Source organism: Scyliorhinus canicula, chromosome 1, assembly GCF_902713615.1.
Source record: "Scyliorhinus canicula chromosome 1, sScyCan1.1, whole genome shotgun sequence".
Taxonomy (NCBI): Eukaryota; Metazoa; Chordata; class Chondrichthyes; order Carcharhiniformes; family Scyliorhinidae; genus Scyliorhinus; species Scyliorhinus canicula.
The window spans coordinates 156,176,521-156,197,666 of NC_052146.1; the positions used below are offsets into that span (position 1 = coordinate 156,176,521).

Sequence of the window (21,146 nt, forward strand, 5' to 3'; positions counted from 1 at the left end):
CACAATTGTGGAAACATCAGCTTAAATCATAATAGGAGCTGGAATAGATCATTGGCCCTGAGCCTGCTCCACCATTCAGTAAGACCATGGTTCACTTTCTACTTCAACTCCACTTCCATACGCTATCATCATATCCATTAATTCCATTAGCATTCAAAAATATACCAACCAGTTCTAAAAACTGAAGTAATTGATCATCCACAACCCTCTGGGGTAGAGAATATCAAAGATTCATAAACTTTCCTAATTAAACATTTTTCCTTATCTCAATTAAATGGCCAACCCCTTATTCTGAGACTGTAACCGCATGTTAGGAATATAGAACTTAGGAGTTGGCCATTTAGCCTGGAGTCTGCTCCAGCATTCGATCATGGCTGATCTGATGGTCTCAATTCCACATTCCTGTCTTCCGCCCACCCTATACCCCTTGACTCCTTTATTGATCAAAAATCTATCTAACTCAGCCTAGAATAAATTCTATGATCCAGCCTCCATTGCTTTCTAGGGAAGCGAATTCCACTAACAACCATCAGAAAAACATTTTCCCCATGCCTGTCTTAAATTGGAGACCTTGGTTTTAACTGTGCCCCTTATTATGCCGGCGGTAGAAGGGGAGGCGGAGATAGTGGTGGCACTGGACGCGGAGAAGGCCTTTGATAGGGTTGAGTGGGGGTATTTGTGAGAGGTGCTGGAAAGGTTCGGGTTTGGGGAGGGGTTTGTCAGTTGGGTGAGGCTGTTATATATGAGGCCCGATGGCGAGCGTGGCCACGAATAGGAGGAGGTCGGAGTATTTTCGGTTACACCGAGGGACGAGGCAGGGGTGTCCCTTGTCCCCCCCCCTACTTTTTGCGCTGGCATTTGAACCCCTGGCTATGGCACTGAGGGAGTCGAGGAACTGGAGGGGGCTGGTGCGGGGTGGTGAGGAGCACCGAGTGTCGCTCTATGCGGATGACCTATTGTTGTATGTGGCGGACCCAGTGGGGGGAATGCCGGAGGTGATGAGGATTCTCCGGGAATTTGGGGGACTTTTCGGGGTACAAGCTCAACTTTGGGAAGAGCGAGCTGTTTGTGGTACACCCGGGGGACCAGGAGGGGGGGATTGGTAGGCTCCCATTGAAAAGGGCAGAGAGGAGCTTTAGGTACTCGGGGGTGCAGGTGGCCAGGAGCTGGGGGGCCCTACATAAGCTTAACCTTACAAGGCTGGTGGAGCAAATGGAGGAGGAGTTTAAGAGGTGGAACATGTTGCCGCTGTCTCTGGCGGGTAGGGTGCAGTCAGTCAAGATGACGGTGCTTCCGAGATTTCTGTTCCTGTTTCAGTGCCTCCCCATCCTTATCCTGAAGGCCTTTTTCAGACGGGTTAACAAGAGCATTACGGGGTTTGCGTGGGCACATGGGACCCCGAGGGTGAGGCGGGTGTTCTTGGAGCGGGGCAGGGATATGGGGGGGCTGGCACTGCCCAACCTCTGTGGGTATTATCGGGCTGCCAATGCAGCGATGGTGCGTAAGTGGGTGATGGAGGGGGAGGGGGCAGCATGGAGATGGCGTCCTGTGTGGGCACGAGCCTGGAGGCGCTGGTGACGGCGCCGCTGCCGTTCCCTCCAACGAGGTATACCACAAGCCCGGTGGTGGTGGCTACCCTGAAATTTGGGGGCAATGGAGGTGGCACAGGGGGGAGGTGGGGGCCTTGATGGGATTCCCGATACGGGGGAACCACCTGTTTGTTCCGGGGAGAATTGATGGCGGGTTCCTGAGTTGGCACAGGGCAGGTATCAGGAGGTTGGGGGACCTGTTTATAGACGGGAAATTTGCGAGCCTGGGTGAGCTGGAGAGGAAGTTCGGGCTCCCCCCGGGGAACCCCGTTCGGTACATGCAGGTGAGGGCGTTTGTCAGGCGGCAGGTGGCGGGGTTCCCTCTGCTGCCGCCGCGTGGGGTATAGAACAGGGTGCTCTCGGGGGTGTGGGTTGGAGAGGGGATGCAGGAGATGGACGAGGCCTCGGTTGAGGAGTTGAAGGGTAAATGGGAGGAGGAGCTGGGTGAGGAGATTGAGGAGGGGACGTGAGCGGACGCCCTGGGGAGGGTGAACTCCTCTTCTTCTTGTGCGACGCTTGGCCTCATACAGTTAAAGGTGCTGCACAGGGCTCACATACCGGGACAAGGATGAGCCGGTTCTTTGGGAGTGAGGACAGGTGTATTAGGTGCTCTGGGAGCCCAGCAAATCATACCCATATGTTCTGGGCATGTCCAGCATTGGCAAAATTTTGGAAGGGCATGGCAGGGACGTTGTCAAGGGTGGTAGGATCCAGGGTCAATCCGGGCTGGGGGCTCGCAGTATTTGGGTTTGCGGAGGAGCCAGGAGTGCAGGAGGCGAAACAGGCCGGTGTTCCGGCCTTTGCGTCCCTGGTAGCCCAGCGGAGGATTCTTCTTCAGTGGAAGGACACGAGGCCCCCAAGCGTGGAGGCCTGGGTCAACGACATGGCAGGGTTTCTCAAGCTAGAGAAGGTGAAATTTGCCCTAAGGGGATCAGTGCAGGGGTTTTTCAGGAGGTGGCAGCCATTCCTGGACTTCCTGGCAGAACGATAGAAACAGGCCAGCAGCAGCAGCAACCCGGAAGGGGGGGCGGGGGGTAGTTTGTCTGTGCCAATGTCGGGCATTAATTCATTTCCTCTTCTGTCTTTTTGTTGTTGATATTATGCAAAAATTTGAATAAAAATAATTTTTTAAAAAAGAAAAAAAAGCTGTGCCCCTTATTAAGAATCACCTCCACGAGAACACATTCTCCAGTCATCCACCCCTATCAAATCCCCTCAGATTTGTTGCATGTTTCAATAAGATCATCCCTCCTTTTTCTAAACTTCAGGCACAACCTGTGCAACCCTTGTTCATAAGATATGCCCTTCATCCCAGAACTGAGTTGAATCAATCTTCTCTGAACTGCTTCTAACATAATTATAACTTATTTCAAACAAGGAGACAAAAACTGTACACATTATTCCAGATATGGTCGCATTGAGACCCTGTATAGCTGCACTAAAACTTACAAACGTTGATACTCCATTCTCCTTTCAATAAACTACAACATTTAATTTGCCTTCCTAATCACTCTTTATGTGAATCATGTACCAGAACTCCAAGATTGCTTCTAAGAGTTCTGCAATCTCCCTCAATTTAAATAATACACTGTTTTTCTATTCTTCCTGTCAAAATGGACAAGCTCACATTTTCCAACATTGTACACCATCTGCCAATGCTTTGCCCACTTATTTAACATGCGTCTATCCCTTTACCTCTTCCAGAAACTTACTTTCCTGCATACCTGGGTGTCATCAACAAATTTAGCAACCACACATTTGTTCTCTTCATCCAAGGCATTGCTATGGATTGTAAACAGTTGAGGTCCAAGCAGTGATCTGCGTGGCACTCCACGTTACAGCTGGCCAACCTAAAAAAGATCCATTTATCCCAAGTCTGCTTCCTAGATTCCCACGGCAAAATGTTTTCTCAGCATCTACCCTACCAAGCCCCTTAAGAATTTTATGTTTCTATTGGATCACCTCACTCTTCTAAACTTCAAGGAATAAAGACTAGTCTAGTCAATCTTCCCTCATCCCAGAAATCTGTCTAGTCCATTTCCTCTGGGGGAAGTATGCCCTTCCTCAGATAAGGAGATCAAAACTGCACAGTACGCCAGATGTGGAGTCTCAATTCCCTGTATAATTGGCGAGAAATAATTTACTCTTGAACTACAATTTGTTTTTAAACAAAATGCCATTCGCCTTAACTGATTGCTGCATCTGCATGTTCACTTTGCGATGTATGTGCAAGGACACCCAGGTACTTCTGAATGCACAACTTTCCCAGTCTCTCACCATTCAAAATATATTTATTTTTCCTACCAAAGTGAATACTTCATACTTCACCATACTGCATTCCATCTGTCACATTCTTACCCACTCACCAAGCCTGCCTCTAGCCCTCTGCAGCCCAAGTCGTCCACATCCCTTATTTTCCTACTAACTTCGTACCGCCAGCAAACTTGGATACACTACTCAGTCCCTCCTCAATGTCATTAATACAAATTGCAAGGAGCAAATACCCATGTATTGTTCATTGTGGTACCCAACTAGCTAGTCTACCCACACAAAAATGCCCCATTTACTCTTTGCTGCTGTTCTATGTTTAACAGAGAAGGGTCTACAGCAAGATAAAGGCACCTTGGTGACAGAGTTAGCTCTGCTGTGGATCCAACCTATGATGTAGCTTCTCTGGGAGTTTGATGGAATAGTGTTGATGGGGCTTTGCGTGTTGAATCTGTCTTTGGGTTGTTTTATACTGATGTTTGGATGGAAAAGTGGAAATCAGCCCATTGTGATGAATGTAGGAATTTCAGATGTATTGTAGATGTATTGGGCGCAGTAAGGGTTAAAAGTCTGGGTTAGTGTGTGTATGACTGCTGCAGTAGTGTTTGTAAGACAGCTAGGCTTTTTGGGAATCCGTGGTGCAATTAAAACATCATAAAGGTTTGGGAAGATGGATTTTTATTATATTAAATATTAAGAGGGTTTTCTGCAGAGACATGTGTTCAGGTTAGCAAGATTATGTCGTTAATGGGAGAAGCCGGGGGTTGAAGTACTCAGGTGTTGAGGGTCAGTTTTAGTTTGTGGCTGGAAGGCAAGCTGAGTAGTTTCTGAAGAAATACAGCCAGAGATTCTGCATTGTTCTGACTATCTTTTCAAAACAGGGCTATCTTTTCAAACAGACTCAAAAGACATCTCGGCACAGCAAGTATTCCGGAGTGCTAACTGTATTGAAAAGTGGATTTGGACCCAAGATGGTTTTGTATTTGAGTGGAAAGAAAGATAGCAGTAGTTCATAAGACTACAGTAATCACATCAACCAATCAAGACTGAAATTTCATTACGTGTAAATTAGCGGAATATTACATGTAACTCATGTCTATTATAAACAGTAACACTGAAGGGTTAAGAAGCAAATTATGAGAATATTTCAAAAAGTATGGGCTGAGGGGGGAAGCAGGGCTGTATAGTGCCAGCTGGAGCTCCCAGAGTAAGGAACCCCAACATGAGATTGAGCTTACATCAGCAACAGCATCCTTTTACACCATCGATCCCGACAAACAGCTGGTGGGGATCTGCAGGCAGTATACCTTGTGGAAATCAGAGTTCCAGAATGGTAAAAAGTCTCCAGCACTCCGCTAATGATTCCTCCCCCAAATCCCTGCAGGCAATCACCAACACTATTATTAATGATTGACTGCGTCTTACCTGCGAACAAGTAGTTATCACGTAACAGGGCTTAATCTTAATACACCACAGCAACCTGCAAAATAACAAACTCTCAATTAGTGTGATGGGGTAGCAGCAACACACAGCAAACAACTGCAGCACAGGGAAGGAAAATCTCAATGACACTTTCGGTAATGTAACACTTCCTCAGTACAACGTTGTAGTGTCAGGCTCAACAATGTGCTGGAGTTGGGCTACTGACAAGGAATTCCATTGGCAAGGAACGTAAAACTAAGCCCCCATTTCTGCACGTTCCAGTGGATATAAAATATTTCAAAGTACTGTCCAAAGAGGAGCAGGGGAGTTCTCCGAGGATCCTAGTCAATATCTACAAATGGGCCAACAGATTATCTGACCATTGTACAATAGCCCCTAATGGAACCTTACTGTGTGCTATTTGCCTCCTGTACTCACTACAACATAACACTTCGGAAGTATTTCATTGGCTGTAAACCACTTTAGAGCATGCCAAAATCATGAAACATGCTACATAAATGCAATTTGCTTATTTCTTGAATTTTTGCGGCATGTCAGCCAGGTGTGGAACCAGGAGGGCAGTACCTGAGGCAGAAGTTTTGGACAAGGATACAGGACTGAGGGCAGCAGAGAAATGGTTGTCAAGGACAACAAGATTCAGATTACAGTCAATTAACTGATTACCATTGAGACTTTCCTGTGCGCAAAATTGGCTACGACATTTACCTACACAAGAACAATGACTAATTCACAAAGTAAAGCTCTGGCTGCGTCTTACTTTGGAACTCAGGGTATGAAAGGAGCTACATAGTGCAAATACTTTCTTATCCAGCCAGAAGTTGTAAACAGTTCAGGTGGGCTTATAGGAGGCAGAACGGATCCATACGTTATCCAGAGCAGGTGCTATCCCTGGACTTGTATCTCACATTGAAACCAACATACATTCAAATATCATAACCAAACACATTATGTACAATACTCAACTCATTAATCACTTCAGCTTGCTGTCAGCACTCAACGATGGACCAACTCCACCAGGACTTAAGCATGTAATAGAACTCATAAAAGCTCCCTCCAGACATACACTATCTTTAGAATTATGTTGTAGCGCTGGGTGTTTCACATTCCAAATGAGGATACTACAATCTCTCAGACCTATTCTATTTCACTGAGATCCCAGGGACAGTAGAATGAAGTTGAGACGTTCAGACACTGGTTAAGAAACTGTTTGATCACCTTCTCTCCCCATTCACCCGAATGAAAGGTGACTTTCGCACTCCATAAAAGGAGTGACTATAACCAACCCAGATATGGAATGCAGATTTCATTCAAACTTTCCTGATCATACAGCATAAGTTATGAGAATCTTGAGAGATTTAATATTTCTATTCATCCTCCAGATAAAACTCTCCTCCCTCTTGAAGATGTTAACTCATGGTGGGTGCCATTACACTAATACCTCTCCAGTACATCACCCAATCGGCTATTCACCATTAAGTAAGCAGAAGTCATGAAAGTCCCCAGGTGTAAGCGCAGGAAACAAGTGGTCTTTCCCTGGTTGTCTGATCCAGACTATAAGCAAATACATGCAAGAGTTATTTCAAAAGCAAAAATACTACGGATTGTTGAAAATATGAAATAAAAAACAGCTGGAAAACTGAGTAGATCAGACAGCAGCTACAGAAACAAACATCAAAAGGTCATCAACTTAATAAATTAGGGGCGGCACGGTGGCTAGCATTACTGCCTACGGCGCTGGGGACACGGGTTCGAATCCCGGCCCTGGGTCGCTGTCTGTGAGGAGTTTGCACATTCTCCCCCTGTCTGCGTGAGTTTCACCCCCACAACCCAAAGATGTGCAGGTTAGGTGGATTGGCCACGTTAAATTGCCCCTTAATTGGAAAAAATGAATTGGATATTCTAAATTTTAAAAAAAACTTAATAAATTAACCCTGCCTCTGCACAGATGCAGCTTGGTGAAGGTTTGGCAACATGTTCTGCTTTTAATACAGTAAGAAGCGCCTTTAATCTGTTGCATTGTTTCTGCTTTGGTCTGAAGCCAAACGATAGGCAAATCATAGATCAGGTCAAACCTGTTATGCCCAGAACTGAAGTTCCCATTGGAAACAACAAAAAAATAACTGGAGGAAGAGTAGTGACGACCATTTAAACATGCAAAAAACTTCCCTGCAACACAGGCCATTTTCAAAATTTAACTTCTTCTCTTTCACTCCCAACATCTCCAGAGTTTTCTTCTTCTCCAAACGTGATACTCTCAGTGGGGGGTTACAGACCCACAAACACCAGCAGACCTCAGCTTCCCATACAAAATACCACTTACTGGAAAGTGAGACCAAGACTTGATGAACCTTTTAATTTTTTTTTTTGGGGGGGGGGGGGGGGGGGGGGGGGGGGGGGGAAGAAAGAAAGAGAGAGAGACAAAATAACTTCAACACTAAAGACAACCCCATCCATGGGGTTCATTGACATACAGGCGAGTTCCATTAACAAGGCTTTCTCCAATACGGGTCAGAATATTCTACACTGGACATTGGAGAAGGACATAGAACATTGAACAGTACAGCACAGAACAGGCCCTTCGGCCCTCGATGTTGTGCCGAGCCACGATCACCCTACTCAAACCCACGTATCCACCCCATACCCGTAACCCAACAACCCCCCCCCCCCCCCCCCCCCCTCTTAACCTTACTATTTAGGACACTACGGGCAATCTAGCATGGCCAATCCACCTAACCCGCACATCTTTTTGGAATGTGGGAGGAAACCGGAGCACCCGGAGGAAACCCACGCACACACGGGGAGGACGTGCAGACTCCACACAGACAGTGACCCAGCCGGGAATCGAACCTGGGACCCTGGAGCTGTGAAGCATTTATGCTAACCACCATGCTACCGTGCTGCCCTCAACAAATCAACAAAGATTTGCATCTGAACACTTGAAGCATTCAAAATAAAATGGATGAATTTGTTGCGCAGATAGATGTAAAGGGGTGTGATATAGTTGGGGTTCCAAGATGACGAAGGTAGGAACTAAACTTTGAGGGCTATTCAGTTTTTAGGAAGGCAAAGGTTGTGGAGTTGCATTGTTGATTAAGAGTATATTAATACAATATTGAGGAACGATATTAACACAAATGATGTGGAATCTGTATAGGTCGAGTTAAGAAACACCAAGGGCAAAAAACATTCATAGGGGTTCTATACAGACCAAACTATGGTGGTAATATTGGGAATAGCATTAGATAGGAAATCAAAGATGCATGTGATAATCGGTGACTTTAATATGCATAGAGATTGGATGAGCCAAATTAGCCACAGTACAATAGAAGAGGAATTTCTGGGGTGTGGGGCTGCACAAGTGAATAGCACTGTGGAGTCACAGCGCCAGCGTCCCAGGTTCAATTCCCCGCTGGGTCACTGTCTGTGCGGAGGCTGCACGTTCTCCCAGTGTCTGCGTGGGTTTCCTCCAGGTGCTCCGGTTTCCTCCCACAGTCCAAAGACATGCAGGTTAGGTGGATTGGCCGTGATAAATTGCCCTCAGTGACCAAAAAGGTTAGATGGGGTTATTGGGTTATGGGGATAGGGTGGAAGTGAGGGCTTAAATGGGTCGGTGCAGACTCGATGGGCCAAATGGCCTCCTTCTGCACTCTATGTTCTGTGCGTACGCAATCGTTTTCTGGACCAACACGTTGAGGAACCAAGAAACAGGCCATCTTGGATTGGGTATCGCACAATGAGAAAGGATTAGCTGGCAGTCTAATTGTGAGAGCCCTTGGGGATGAGTGATCATAATATCATAAATTCTTTGTTGCAGTGGATAGTGAGAGGGGGGCACGGTGGTGCAGTGGTTAGCACTGCAGCCTACGGCACCGACAACCCGGGTTCAATCCCAGCCTCGGGCCACTGTCTGTGTGGGGTTTGCACATTCTCCCGGTGTCTGCGTGGGTTTCACACTTACAACCCAAAGATGTACAGGTTAGGTGGATTGGCCATACTAAATTCCTCCTTAATTGAAACAAAATAATTTGGTACTCTAAATTTATCCAAAAAAAAGGTGGATAGTGAGCTTGTTGATTCTGAGACCGGGTCCTGAATCACAATAAAGATAACTATGATAGTATGAGGCAATAATTGGTTATGATGGACTAGGAAATATTACTGAAAGGAAGGTGAATAGGCAATGGTGGACATTCAAGGAACGAATAGGTGAATTCCAAAGTTGCTTATTCATGTTAGGCACAAGAGTAGAATGGGAACTGTGGCCAAACCATGGCTTTTAAGGGAAATTAGATATAGTATTAGATTCAAAGAAGCAACACACAAATTAGCAAGAAAATGCAACAGATCTGAGGATTGGGAAGTTTAAAGTTCAGCAACGGTGAACAAAGGGATTAAGGGGAAAATACAATACGAAAGTAAGCTAGAGGGGAACATAAAAATTGACTGCTAAAGTTTCTATAGTATGCAAAGGGAAAAAGATTGATAGAAACAAATGTTACAGTCTTAGTCAGAAACGGGGGAATTCATAACGAGGAACAAAGAAATAGTTGAGGGACTAAATTTGTACTTTGTTTCGGTCTTCACAAAGGAAGACATAAATAATTTACCATAAGTTCGGAGAAACATAAGTTTTAGTGAGGAACCGAAGGAAATCGGTATTAGTAGAGAAATGATTTTGTGGAAATTAATGGGATTGAAGGCAGATAAATCTCCAGGGCTTGATAATCTGCATCCCAGAATACATAATGTGCCCTAGAAATAGTAAATCCATTGGTGGTCATTTTCCAAAATTCAAAAAGGGAGGGAGCGAGAAAACAGGAATCTAGACCAATGAGCCCAACATCGGTAGTAGGGAAGCTGTTAAGAGTCCATTATCAAGGATTTCATAGTTCAGCATTTGGAAAGCAGTGGTATAATCAGACAAAGTCAACTTGGATTTACAAACGAGAAATCATGCTGGACAAAGCTACTGGAATTCTCTGAAGATGTAACTAGTAAAGTTGCCCAGGGAGAACCAGTGAATGTGGTTTATTTAGACTTTCAGAAGGCTTTTGACAAGGTCTCACATAGATTACTATGTAAAGTTAAAACGAATGGGATTGCTGTGAGTATCTTGAGATGGATAGAAAGCTGGGTGGCAGACAAGAAGCAAAGAGTTGGAATAAATGGGTCTTTTTCTGATTGACAGGCAGTGACTAGCGGAGCACTGCAATGGAACTGTGCTAGGACCCCAACCAACTATTCACATTATGTATTAATGATTTGGACAAAGGAACTAGATGTATTATGTCAAAATTTGCAGACGATACAAAGTTGGGTGGGAGGGTGAACTACAAGGCGGATGCAGATGCTTCAGCGTGATTTGGCTGAGTGAGTGACCATATGCATGGCAGATGCCGTATAATGTGGATAAATGTGAGGTTATCCACTTTGGTAGCAAAAATAGGAAGGAAAATTATTTGAATGGGTGTAAATTGAGAGAGGTGGATACTCAGTGAGACCTTGATATCCTTGTGCATCAGTCGCTGAAAAGCGCACAGGTACAGCAGACAGTAAAGACAACAGATGGTGTGTTGGGCTTCACAGTGAGAGGATTTGAGTATAGCAATTGGGATAGGGATACGTTTCTGCAATTGTATAGGGCGTTGGTGAGGCCACACCTGGAGTTTTGGTTTTGGACTATTTTGAAGAAAAACAGGGCAGTTTTCTCTGGTGTGCAAGCCAATATTTATCCCTCAGCCATCAACACGAAAGCAGATTATCTGGTCATTATCTCACTGCTGTGTGAGAGAGCTTGCTGTGCGCAAATTGTTTGTTACCTATCTACAAGTGAATTGATTCTAAAAGTACATAATTGATTATAAAACACTTTGGATACGAGTCTAGAAGGCACTTAAGTGTCTCTTACAGGGCTACTGATGAATATGCAATGCTTCGTACCCGATGCTGTGCCAATGAAATAACAGTGAGGGCAAACCTGATCAGCAGCCTTCACCAAATGGATCTAAACTTTGCTTCAAACAGGAAAATAATTAAAAATATGAAGTCACTGTTGCCAACTGGCATAAATTCCTCCTGCTCAATACAATTAAATACACACTTTGGCCCCTATCTGGGCCACATCTCGTTTCCCAGCTGCCATCACATTTGACTCTTTTTAGCTGCGAAACCTCAGCACCAGTTCCATTTCGAGCACAGTTCATCTTTCACTGTGCGGTGATGGCTGGTAAGGCAGCAACAGAAGCAATGGTGAAAAAGTCACCCGGAGAGACTAAAATACTAAAACACAATTTGCACGGGACTGTACCGTCTCGGTCTGGGAGCTAAAACACAGAAAGGAAGAGGCGAGGGCAGCAGAGGGTGAGGAGGAGGAAGAGGGGGAAGAAAAGTAGCAGGCGAAGAGTAGCTTTAGACCTACCCCAGGAGGGGGAAGCTAGCGCCAGGAAGTAAGAGTGTGAGATGCGGGTGCCCATGGTGCATCTCCCTCAAGGGCCTGGCAACAGCAGGGGGTATACACTACCAAAAGGGGCATAGTTAGGGGGGGGGGGGGGGGGGAGAAGAGTTGGAAATAAAGAGAAGCAGAATCATGGGGGGAACAAAGGGGCAAGATGGGGAGGGGCTCGAGGCTGGCTACAACAGGCCATACATGGCAACAACTAACAAAATGGCAGCGCAGACAACCACTTTGGAGGGTTCCCAAACAAAGGGAACCCCGGAGTGCAGGGACTCACCTGCATGGCGTACACATAGTTGGTGGCCATGTTGATTGGCCCTTGGACAAAGGGAAACCCCGGAGGGCAGGGGCCTGGCTTCATGGCAAGTATGGTGACCGCAGTCATTTTGGACGACCCCTAACAAAGGGAAACCCCGGAGAGCAGGGGCACATCCACAAGGTAAGTATGATCCTCGGGGGTGAGGGGGAATAAAAGCCCATCAGGATGGTCACCTGGAACGTCATGGAGTTACGAGCCTAGTGTAAAGATCCACAGACTTCACCCACCTGAAAGGTATGAAAGCCACTGACAGTCTTCCTCCAAGGGACACACCTTTAAGGGAGAAGAACTGCGTGGGGGAAAAAAAAGGATTGTGTGGGACAGAAGTTCCATTCTTGCTACAGGACGAGAGCCAGGGAGGTAGTCATACTGCTATATAAAAAAAAAAGAGGGCAGCATTTACCGCAATGAGGACGGTTATGGACCCTGGGGATGGTACATCATGGTCAGCAGTGTCCTGGAAGGGGCACCAATTGCCCTTGTTAACATGTATGCTTCCATCTGAGACGAGAGTTCATAAAGAAGACCACAGTGGAAATCCCTGACACGCACCGAATCATGGGGAGGGACTTTAACTGTGTACAGGACCCACACAGATCAAACTCCAAATCAGAGAAGACCTCAAATATAGTGTAAGGACTAAGCGCGTTTGAGGTTTTGGGTCCATGGAGGTTCACACACCCAGGCGCGGAGTTCTCCTCCTTCTACTAGGCACTCAAGGTATAAACACACACTGGCTTCTTTGTGGGGAAAGCAGGACTTAGGGCTAGTGTTGAAGGCAAAGTGCAATGCTTCCAGGGATAATAAGAGCGGCATACTCCGAGATCGTAATCTCCGACCACGCTCCACATAACATGGACGTGAGGTTGGAGACAGGCCGTGCCAATGTCCCCCATGGAGGTCGGACACAGCCCTCCTTGCCAACAAGTACTTTTGCAAGAAAATAACAGGCCATAGACGAGTATATTACCAATAACCAAAATGGGGAGGTCTCACCATTCTGGGAGGTACTGAAAGCTTTGACCAGGGGCAACACTGTCACTTAAAAAGCACACAGAGACAGACATGAGGGTGGCTAGGCAACAATGGAGGTAGACCGGCAATACTCCCAGACCCCGACAGTAGAGCTTCTGGCGGAGGGGATAAAGCTACAAATGGACTTCGACCTACTTTCCACCAGACACACGACTTTTTACGAACAGAGACAAAGCCAGCCATTTGTTGGCTGACCAGCCGAGAAAGCAGGCAGCCACGAGGGAAAAAGCACAAATTAGGACAGCGGCAGACTAGTAGGCGAGCCAGAAAAGGTCAATGAAGTATTCAAGGTCTTCTACCGGGGGCTGTACACCTTCAACCGCCCCCCCCCCCCCCCCCCCCCAGAAGGGGACAAAAGGACAAAGCAGTTCCTCAACGGACTGGACATGCCACTCGATGGGGGGGGTAGGAAACCGGAATAGAAGCAGCATTATAACTGGGAGAAACCATGATGAGCATCAACTCCATGCAGACAACGGAACCTAATGGATCGCCGGCATATGTCTACAAAATACCTGCAGCAGCATGGGCCCCTACTTGCGGGAGATGTTCACAGACTCGCTAGGGCAGATGTGGAGAGACTGCCATTCAAAATTGCCAACAGATCCACCAATGGAACCTGACAAGACTGGTGGAGAAAGTAAAGAAGGACCTGCAGAAGTGAGACCCACTCCAACTCTTCCTGGAGAGGAGGGTGAAGATCAAGATGAACTTCAAGATGGAAGTTCCTCTTCCAGTTCAGATCCAGACCAATCCACACCCCCCCCCCCCAGGCCTTTTGAACACAGTAGACAAAATTATCATGCCGTTAGTGTGTGTAAAGGGGGGGGGAATGGAAGAGAATCCAAAGGATCCCCAAAAATGTCCTGCAAAGAAAAGGAAGCATGGGAGGCACCAAACCTGCATTACTACAGGCAGCATGGTGGCTAGCACTGCTGCCTCACAGCTCCATGGTCTCAGATTCAAATCCTAATGCAGCTAAAGATGATGCACAGAGCGTACCTAACCAGAACCCAAATGAATAAGTTCTTCCCAGAGGTGGAGGACAAATGTGAACAGTCAATTGCACTCGCATGTTCTGGGCATGCCCCAGACTTGTCAGGGTCTGGATAGCCTTCGAGGCAATATCCAAGGTTGTGGGGATGAGGGTGGAACTAAGCCAAAAAGTGGCAGGTTTCAGGGTATCAGACCAGCCAGTACACTTCATGGGGAGGGGGTTTGATGCCCTAGCCCCTCTAATCGACCGCCAAATAATGCTGGTTGGCTGGCAAGCAGCAGCACCACCCAAAGCTGCAGACTGGCTGGCCGAGCTGTCAGAATTTCTCCAACTGGAGAAAATCACATTCTCCACCCAGGGTTGGACAAGATTCCACGAAGGCTTGGAAGGCATTCACCAAATTGTTCCAGGACCTGTTTGTAGCCAATAGAGCGAACAGATGGGGGGGGTAACCAAGGCCACATGAACCACTCTGCCAATTCCATTCCTCCTGCCTCTCACAGCCAGGAAAATATCTGGTTTCCTTACAACGACTTTGAAATGCAGACTGTGGTGACGAACCAGGTTTGTGTTCCGCATTTCATGTTTCAAACCCTGTGCTTTCCAAAAAATAATTGACACAATCATAGAATCCCTATAGTGCAGGAGGCCACTTGGCCCATCGAGTCTGCACCGACACTTGGAACGGGTACCCTACCTTGACCGATACCTCCACCTTATTCCTGTAACCCCATCCAATCTTCTGGACACTAAGAGGCAATTGATCACAGTCAAGCCACCTAACCTGCACAGACTGTGGGAGGAAACCAGAGCACCCGGAGGAAACCCACGCAGATACGGGGAGAATGTGCAAACTCCACAGTCACCAGAGTCCCTGGCGCTGTGATGCAACAGTGCTAACCACTGTGCCCCTAACTCAATGCAATACTGTAATTCACACATTGCCTGGAAAGTGCGATGGCAGGAGCACATTATGGCAATAGACAGGAACACAATCTCAACCTGTAACAGCACCCCTTTTAAAGCAACAGGCTTGCATCTCAGGTCCTCTCCTCGCCATCTGTCCATGGATAGTGCAGTACGGTAACATCCTGTCCTATCTGACAGTCATCGTGGCATTTTACCAAACTTGCACTGTGACCTTTGCCAATACTGGCAAACTATTCAACCATATGAGTATCAGCCAAACCAAATCATGACCTTGCTTAATCATTTTCTGATATCCTAGCAGGATGCTCTTTCGTCTCACAACAGTATAAGGATCCCGGAACTTGACCTTACAGCATTATGGGTGTACTTAAACCATCCAGAATAAGCGGTTCAAGATGATGGTCACCAAACATCTCAAGGCACCTAGCAATGGGCAATTAATACCGGTGTTTTCAGCGATGCTGACATCCCAAAAATGAATACAAGATGGTGGTCAGGAATGTGAACTTGAGAGGGCAGCACGGTGGCGCAGCAGGTTCGATCGCGGCTCTGGGTCACTGCTTGTGTGGAGTTTGCACATTGTTTCTGTGGGTTTCGACCCCACAACCCAAAGATGTGTAGGCTGGGTAGATTGGCCACGCTAAATTGCCCTTTAATTGGAAAAACTAAATTGGGTACTCTAAATTTTTTTAAAAAAGGAATGTGAACTTGGGCTAAATATCTCCCCCCACCCCACCCAAACCCAGCATCACTCAAGCACACAATGGAGAAAGGCCTATTTTGATGTTTATACAAAAAAATGAACTAAAGTTGTGTATAAACCCCAGTATTTTGGATTCCCAGTTAATATGATGCTCTCAACAAGCCAAGAGCAACAGTTAGAACCAGCTTTCACCCCAGCAGTTGCTAGTTGTTGAGACTACCGGCAGCGGGTGATAGTAGCCCATTGCCACATAAACCTAATTGGGTGTTACAATGCCTAGTGGGTTACTGAAGATGTCACTGCAATGCCTACCTCTGCAATTGATTCACCAAGGCAGCACACAGCTCACCAACACATGGGACCACCCTGCTGCACCTCCACTGCCCCAGGAACAGGGGAAGTGACTAAATCAGCTTTTCCAGCATTGGCAGTACAGAGCCATGCCATGAGCTGACATCAGGAGCCTTGTCTGGTGGTGGTGGGCAAACTGTCGGCATGTAGTTCACTGGTGCTGGGAATTGGGCAAGAACCATAACCAGTGACCATGGGGCCCTACAACTGTATGATGCTGGATCGCTTCCAGTCTCAGTTCCCTGGAACCCACTATGCAAGAGGAGCAGTCCATTTAATTGGGATATAAAGGCTACATGGAATAAACAAGAGCACAGGAAAGGAGTAAATTACACAGTAATAATATCACAACAGTAAAAGATAACTCTTTCCTGTTGCGCTGACCCTGCATTCCTGAGAAGTGAATAAACAGCAAAAGGAGTTACTGTTTGGTCAGGAAATAGATGTTTTATTTGATCCCAGATAACTGGTTTGAGGAAGAGAGAAATGCAGTAATAACTGGAGTTGTTACTGTTTTGCTTTCGACTTTGTAATCCACTTGAAGCTGTGTACACAGCACAACCAGCATTGTTATTTCAGAATCGATCACATGATCTAATGGGTGCTGAAATTCCCTTCATCTCCAGCAGAAAAACCAGAGACCTGTCACAGATGATAGAAATGTCACATGTCAATCACAGCTCTGGTAAGATGTGGACTATCCCACCTCTCCAAGGGGATAACCTTTCAACCAAATGGCCTTCACTCACATTGCTGTTTCAATGTCGGGAGGTATGATTGATGTTGCAGCAACACTGCAATGCTCAATCCTGTCCTCAACTGATGCCCTCTCAAACTTCCATCAGGCACCACTTTATAGCCAACAGAAGCAGAAACTGTGGCTCAATCCCCCTCCCCTATGCACTGAGCACAGCTCCAACCGAGATTAACAAAGGGAATTGAACAATGAAACGCTTTAATGGGAAGAGGACATTTTAAATGAAATGATATGAGAACACAGACCCAGGATTCTCACAAATATTTTGACAGTGGCAAGACAAGTTGACAAACTAAATTCCTGGTTTTATACAACCTTCCAAGATCAGTGTTCCACCAATTCTGGAATCAGGAGCAGTCTTGCTTCCTTTTCCCCACTGTTAGTATTGGTGCCTTCAATTATGTAAGCCCCAAGTTCTGGAATTACCTCCCTTGCTCTCCATCTTGAAAACTACCTCTTTGATCAACCTTTTGGTCACATTTCCACATTGTTGTCTTTGTTCATGTCAATTGTTCCCTGATTACACTTCCTTGAAGCGCTGTAGGATGTTTTAACGGTAGTTTGTAAATAAAAGTTATGAAGAATATAATTCAAAAAGCAAGGAAGTAATTCTAAATTTCTGTAAAGCAATCGTTAGGCCTCAGCTGGAGCATTCTGTCCAATTCCACACGTCCTGCTTTAGAAAGTAGGCCAAATTCCTAAATCAACAAGAGAACAAGGGTCAGGTGGGGCCAAAGTACAGAACGCAGATGTCAGGTATTGATGTAGGTCGACTAGCAGCAACAGTTCACAAAGCCATCTGAACTTGCACCACCATAAACCCTGCCATAAATTCCAGCTCCTTTAACAGCAGACCCAAATTAAGCAGACTTTGGGGCCCTCAAATGCAAACGGCGTCGTCAAGAAAAGACGCAAAATGACACAGCCAACCATCCCGCACCTTAGTTAATAATTAAAGACAAACACCCTCTGACTCAGGAAAGAATAGGACGTCAGCAGGTGCACAAAATGATACAGCTTGCATCCCAAAGACATAAATAATTAGTTATTCAACATACAAAGTTGCAACTTGATTTGCAGCAGTGCTGGAACACCAAGAGAGGAAACCAGGTGCAAATTCAGTCACACAAGCCCACTCACCGTGATACATGCTGCTCAAGTGAGGTACAGAAGCCTTCAATCCTGAATCCCATTTCTCCCCATCCCAGTGCCTCCACCCTCAGTCTACAGGAGCAAATCCCCAATTTGAAGTTTTGATTCTACAATTGCTAAAAACCATTACGAACCTCCAAAGTCACCATACATTATGTGCGAACAGGTTATTCAGCCCCTGGAATCTGTTCAACCATTTAATTTGGCAGTGGATAATCTGCACCCACAACACCTCACACCCACCTTTGTTCCATCCACCAACCTCACCCCAACATTAATCTGTCGATCTCGGTGCTGAAGATTTGAACTGAATCATGAACGGATTTCAATTTAAAGTGCAGAAGGAAGCCATTCGGCCCATCGAGTCTGCATCAGCCCTTGGAAAGAGCACCCTACCTAACCCCACACCTCCACCCTAGCCCCGTAACCCCATCTAACCTTTTCTGGACACCAAGGACAATTTTAGTACAGTCAATTCATCAAACCTGCACATCTTTGGCCTGTGGGAGGAAACCGGAGCACCCGGAGGAAACCCACACAGACATGGGAGAATGTGCAGACTCCACACAGACAGTGACCCAAGTCTGGAATCGAACCTGAGACCTGGAACTGTAAAGCAATTGTGCTAACATGCTCCTCACAATTCAAGAGTATTAACACCGCTGAGCATTTTCCCAGCAGGTTAGTGTTGGGTTTCTATGCTAATCAGAAGAGGAGCAGAGACCAGAGTTAGAATGAATCCCACCACAAAGATATTGAGCTGCAGCAGGGGGAATATTATTGTAAACACCAGATTTGAGGACTGCAACAGGAGGCCGGTTGGTTGGGGGGGGGGGGGGGGGGTGACAATTTTCCCGAGGCAGCCTTCTTTTTATTCCCACTCCCAGGCACCCCTCTCCTTAGTCTTCCATGCCCCATCTCTTTCTTCTCACTTCTAGGCACAACTCTCTTTACCAGCCCTCCCCCCAGTCCACCACACTTTACTCCCCGCAACCCGAATCCCACACATTACTCCCTCCCCCAAGCACTCCTCCTCCCTTTACTCCTCCCAGGTCCCCCACTAGGTCACCGTCTCTTTACCTCCCAAACCCCCTCACTTTAAATGCCCCTTCCTCCAGGCCCTCGGCACCACCCCCTCACTATTAGCCACCCCCAGAGTACTACCCCTCCCCACACCAGATCTCACAACAGGCGCTCCCTCCCTGCCCTGGCCCCCTCCTCCTCCCAGGCTCCCCAAACGCCCACACTCTTCCCCCACCTCACTCACTCCCTCATTCTCCCAGCCCCCTCCACCTCCCTCTTTCTCCTAACCCCACCTCCCTCACTCTCCTAGCTCGCCCACGAGCCCCCCTCAGTCCACTCACTCGCCCTCCCAGCCTCCTACACCACTCCCCCAGCTCCCCTCCTCGCTCACCTAGCGCCTCATTCTCCTCGTCCCCATCCTCCCTCATTCCCCTCGTCCCCCCTCCTCCCTCATCCCCTTTCGCCTTGTCCCCACCTCCTACTCACCCCTACCTCCCTCATTCTAGTCCCCCCTCCCTCATTCTCCTCGCCCCCCACTCCCTCATTTTCCGCACCCACAACTCCCCCTCCCTCATTCTCCTCACCCTGCCACACCCCCTCAGTCCGTCTCCTCGCCCTCCCACATCCCCCCCTCATTCTCCTCGCTCCCCCACCTTCATTCCTCTCGTCCCCCTCATTATCCTCTGCCGCTCCACCCTCATTCGCCTCAACCTCCACCTCTCCTCCCTCGTTCTCCTCACCCCCTCCCTGCCCCCTCATTCTAGTCTCCCCTCCTCCTCCCTCATTCTCCTAGTACCCCCTCCTCCCGCATTCTCCTCGCCCCCTCCTCCACGCCCCCCCACACCCCCACCCTCATTCTTCTTGTCCCCTCCTCCCTCATTCTCCTAGACCCCCACCCTCAGTCTTCTAATCCCCCCTCATTCTCCTAGACCCCATTCCCTCATTCTCCTAGACCCCCTGCCTCATTCTTCTAGTCCCCTCCCTCATTCTCCTAATCCCATCCTCCTCCTCACCCCTGCCTCCCTCATTCTAGTCCCCCTCATTCTCCTAGTACCCCCTCCTCCTTCCTAATTCTGCTCGCCCCCTCCTCCTCCTGCATTCTCCTCGCCCCCACTCCCTCATCCTCCTCGACCCTCACTCATTCTCCTCTCCCCCCTCCCTCATTCTCCTCGCCCCCTCCCTCATTCTTCTCGCCCCCCTCCCTCATTCTTCTCGCCCCCCTCCCTCATTCTTCTCGTCCCCCCATCCCTCATTCTCATACTTTCCTTCCTCAATCCCCTCTGCCCCCTCCACCCTCATTTTCCTCATCCTCCGCCACCTCCCTCATTCTCCTCATCCCCTTCTCCTCACTCATTCTCGTCACCCCCTTTTCCACTTGCCCACCTCCCTCATTCTCTCTTACCCCCTCCCTCATTCTCCTCGCCCCCTCCCTCATTCTCCTCTTCCCCCCCTCCCTCATTCTCCTAGTACCCCTTCCTCCTCGCCCCCTGGACCTCCTCGTCCCCATACCCCGTCCCTCATTCTTCTCGTCCCCCCACTCTCTCATTCTCCTCACCCCCTCCATCATTCTCCTCACCCTCTCCCTCATCACCCCCACTCCCCCTCCCTCATTCTCCTCACCCCCCCCACTCCCCCTCCCTCATTCTTCTTGTCCCCCCCTCCCTCATTCTTCTCATCTCCCCCCTCCCTCATTCTCCTAGTCTTTCTTCCTCATTCCCCTCTGCCCCCATTCTCCTCACCCCCCTCATTCTCGTCACCTCCCTCCCTCATTCTCCTCTTCCCCCTCCCTCATTCTCCCCTCTCCCCCCCCATTCCCCTCTACCCCCTCCCTCCGCCCTCCTCCTCACCCTCCTACACTCCTGGCCCCCCCATTCGCCCTCCCTCATACTCCTCGCCCCCCCCACTCCCCCATACTCCTCGCCCCCCACCTAATTCCCCCTCCATTCTCCTAGACCCCCTCCCTCATTCTTCTAGTTCCCCCCTCCCTCATTCTCCTATTCCCCCTCCTCCCTCATTCTCCTCATCCCCTCCTCCCTAATTCTCCTCACCACCTTCTCCTCCCCACCCCTACCTCCCTCATTCTAGGCCCCCCTCCTCCAGGCTCATTCTCAGAGTACCCCCTCCT

The 21,146-nt window shown here is 47.9% G+C and overlaps 1 protein-coding gene across 4 annotated transcripts in view; it reads right to left on the bottom strand.

Annotated features, from left to right (window-relative positions):
* The window catches only part of LOC119968799 (thyroid hormone receptor-associated protein 3-like), a 149,067-nt gene that overhangs the window by 120,407 nt on the left and 7,514 nt on the right, over positions 1-21,146 (bottom strand). For 3 of the 4 annotated variants that reach the window (XM_038801607.1, XM_038801617.1, XM_038801595.1), the window contains exon 2: positions 5,283-5,337. The exons of the other annotated variant lie outside the window; for it this stretch is intronic. The gene's annotated coding sequence lies outside the window, so the exon portion shown is untranslated. The remainder of the gene's footprint in view (positions 1-5,282; positions 5,338-21,146) is intronic. 4 annotated transcript variants of the gene reach the window in all.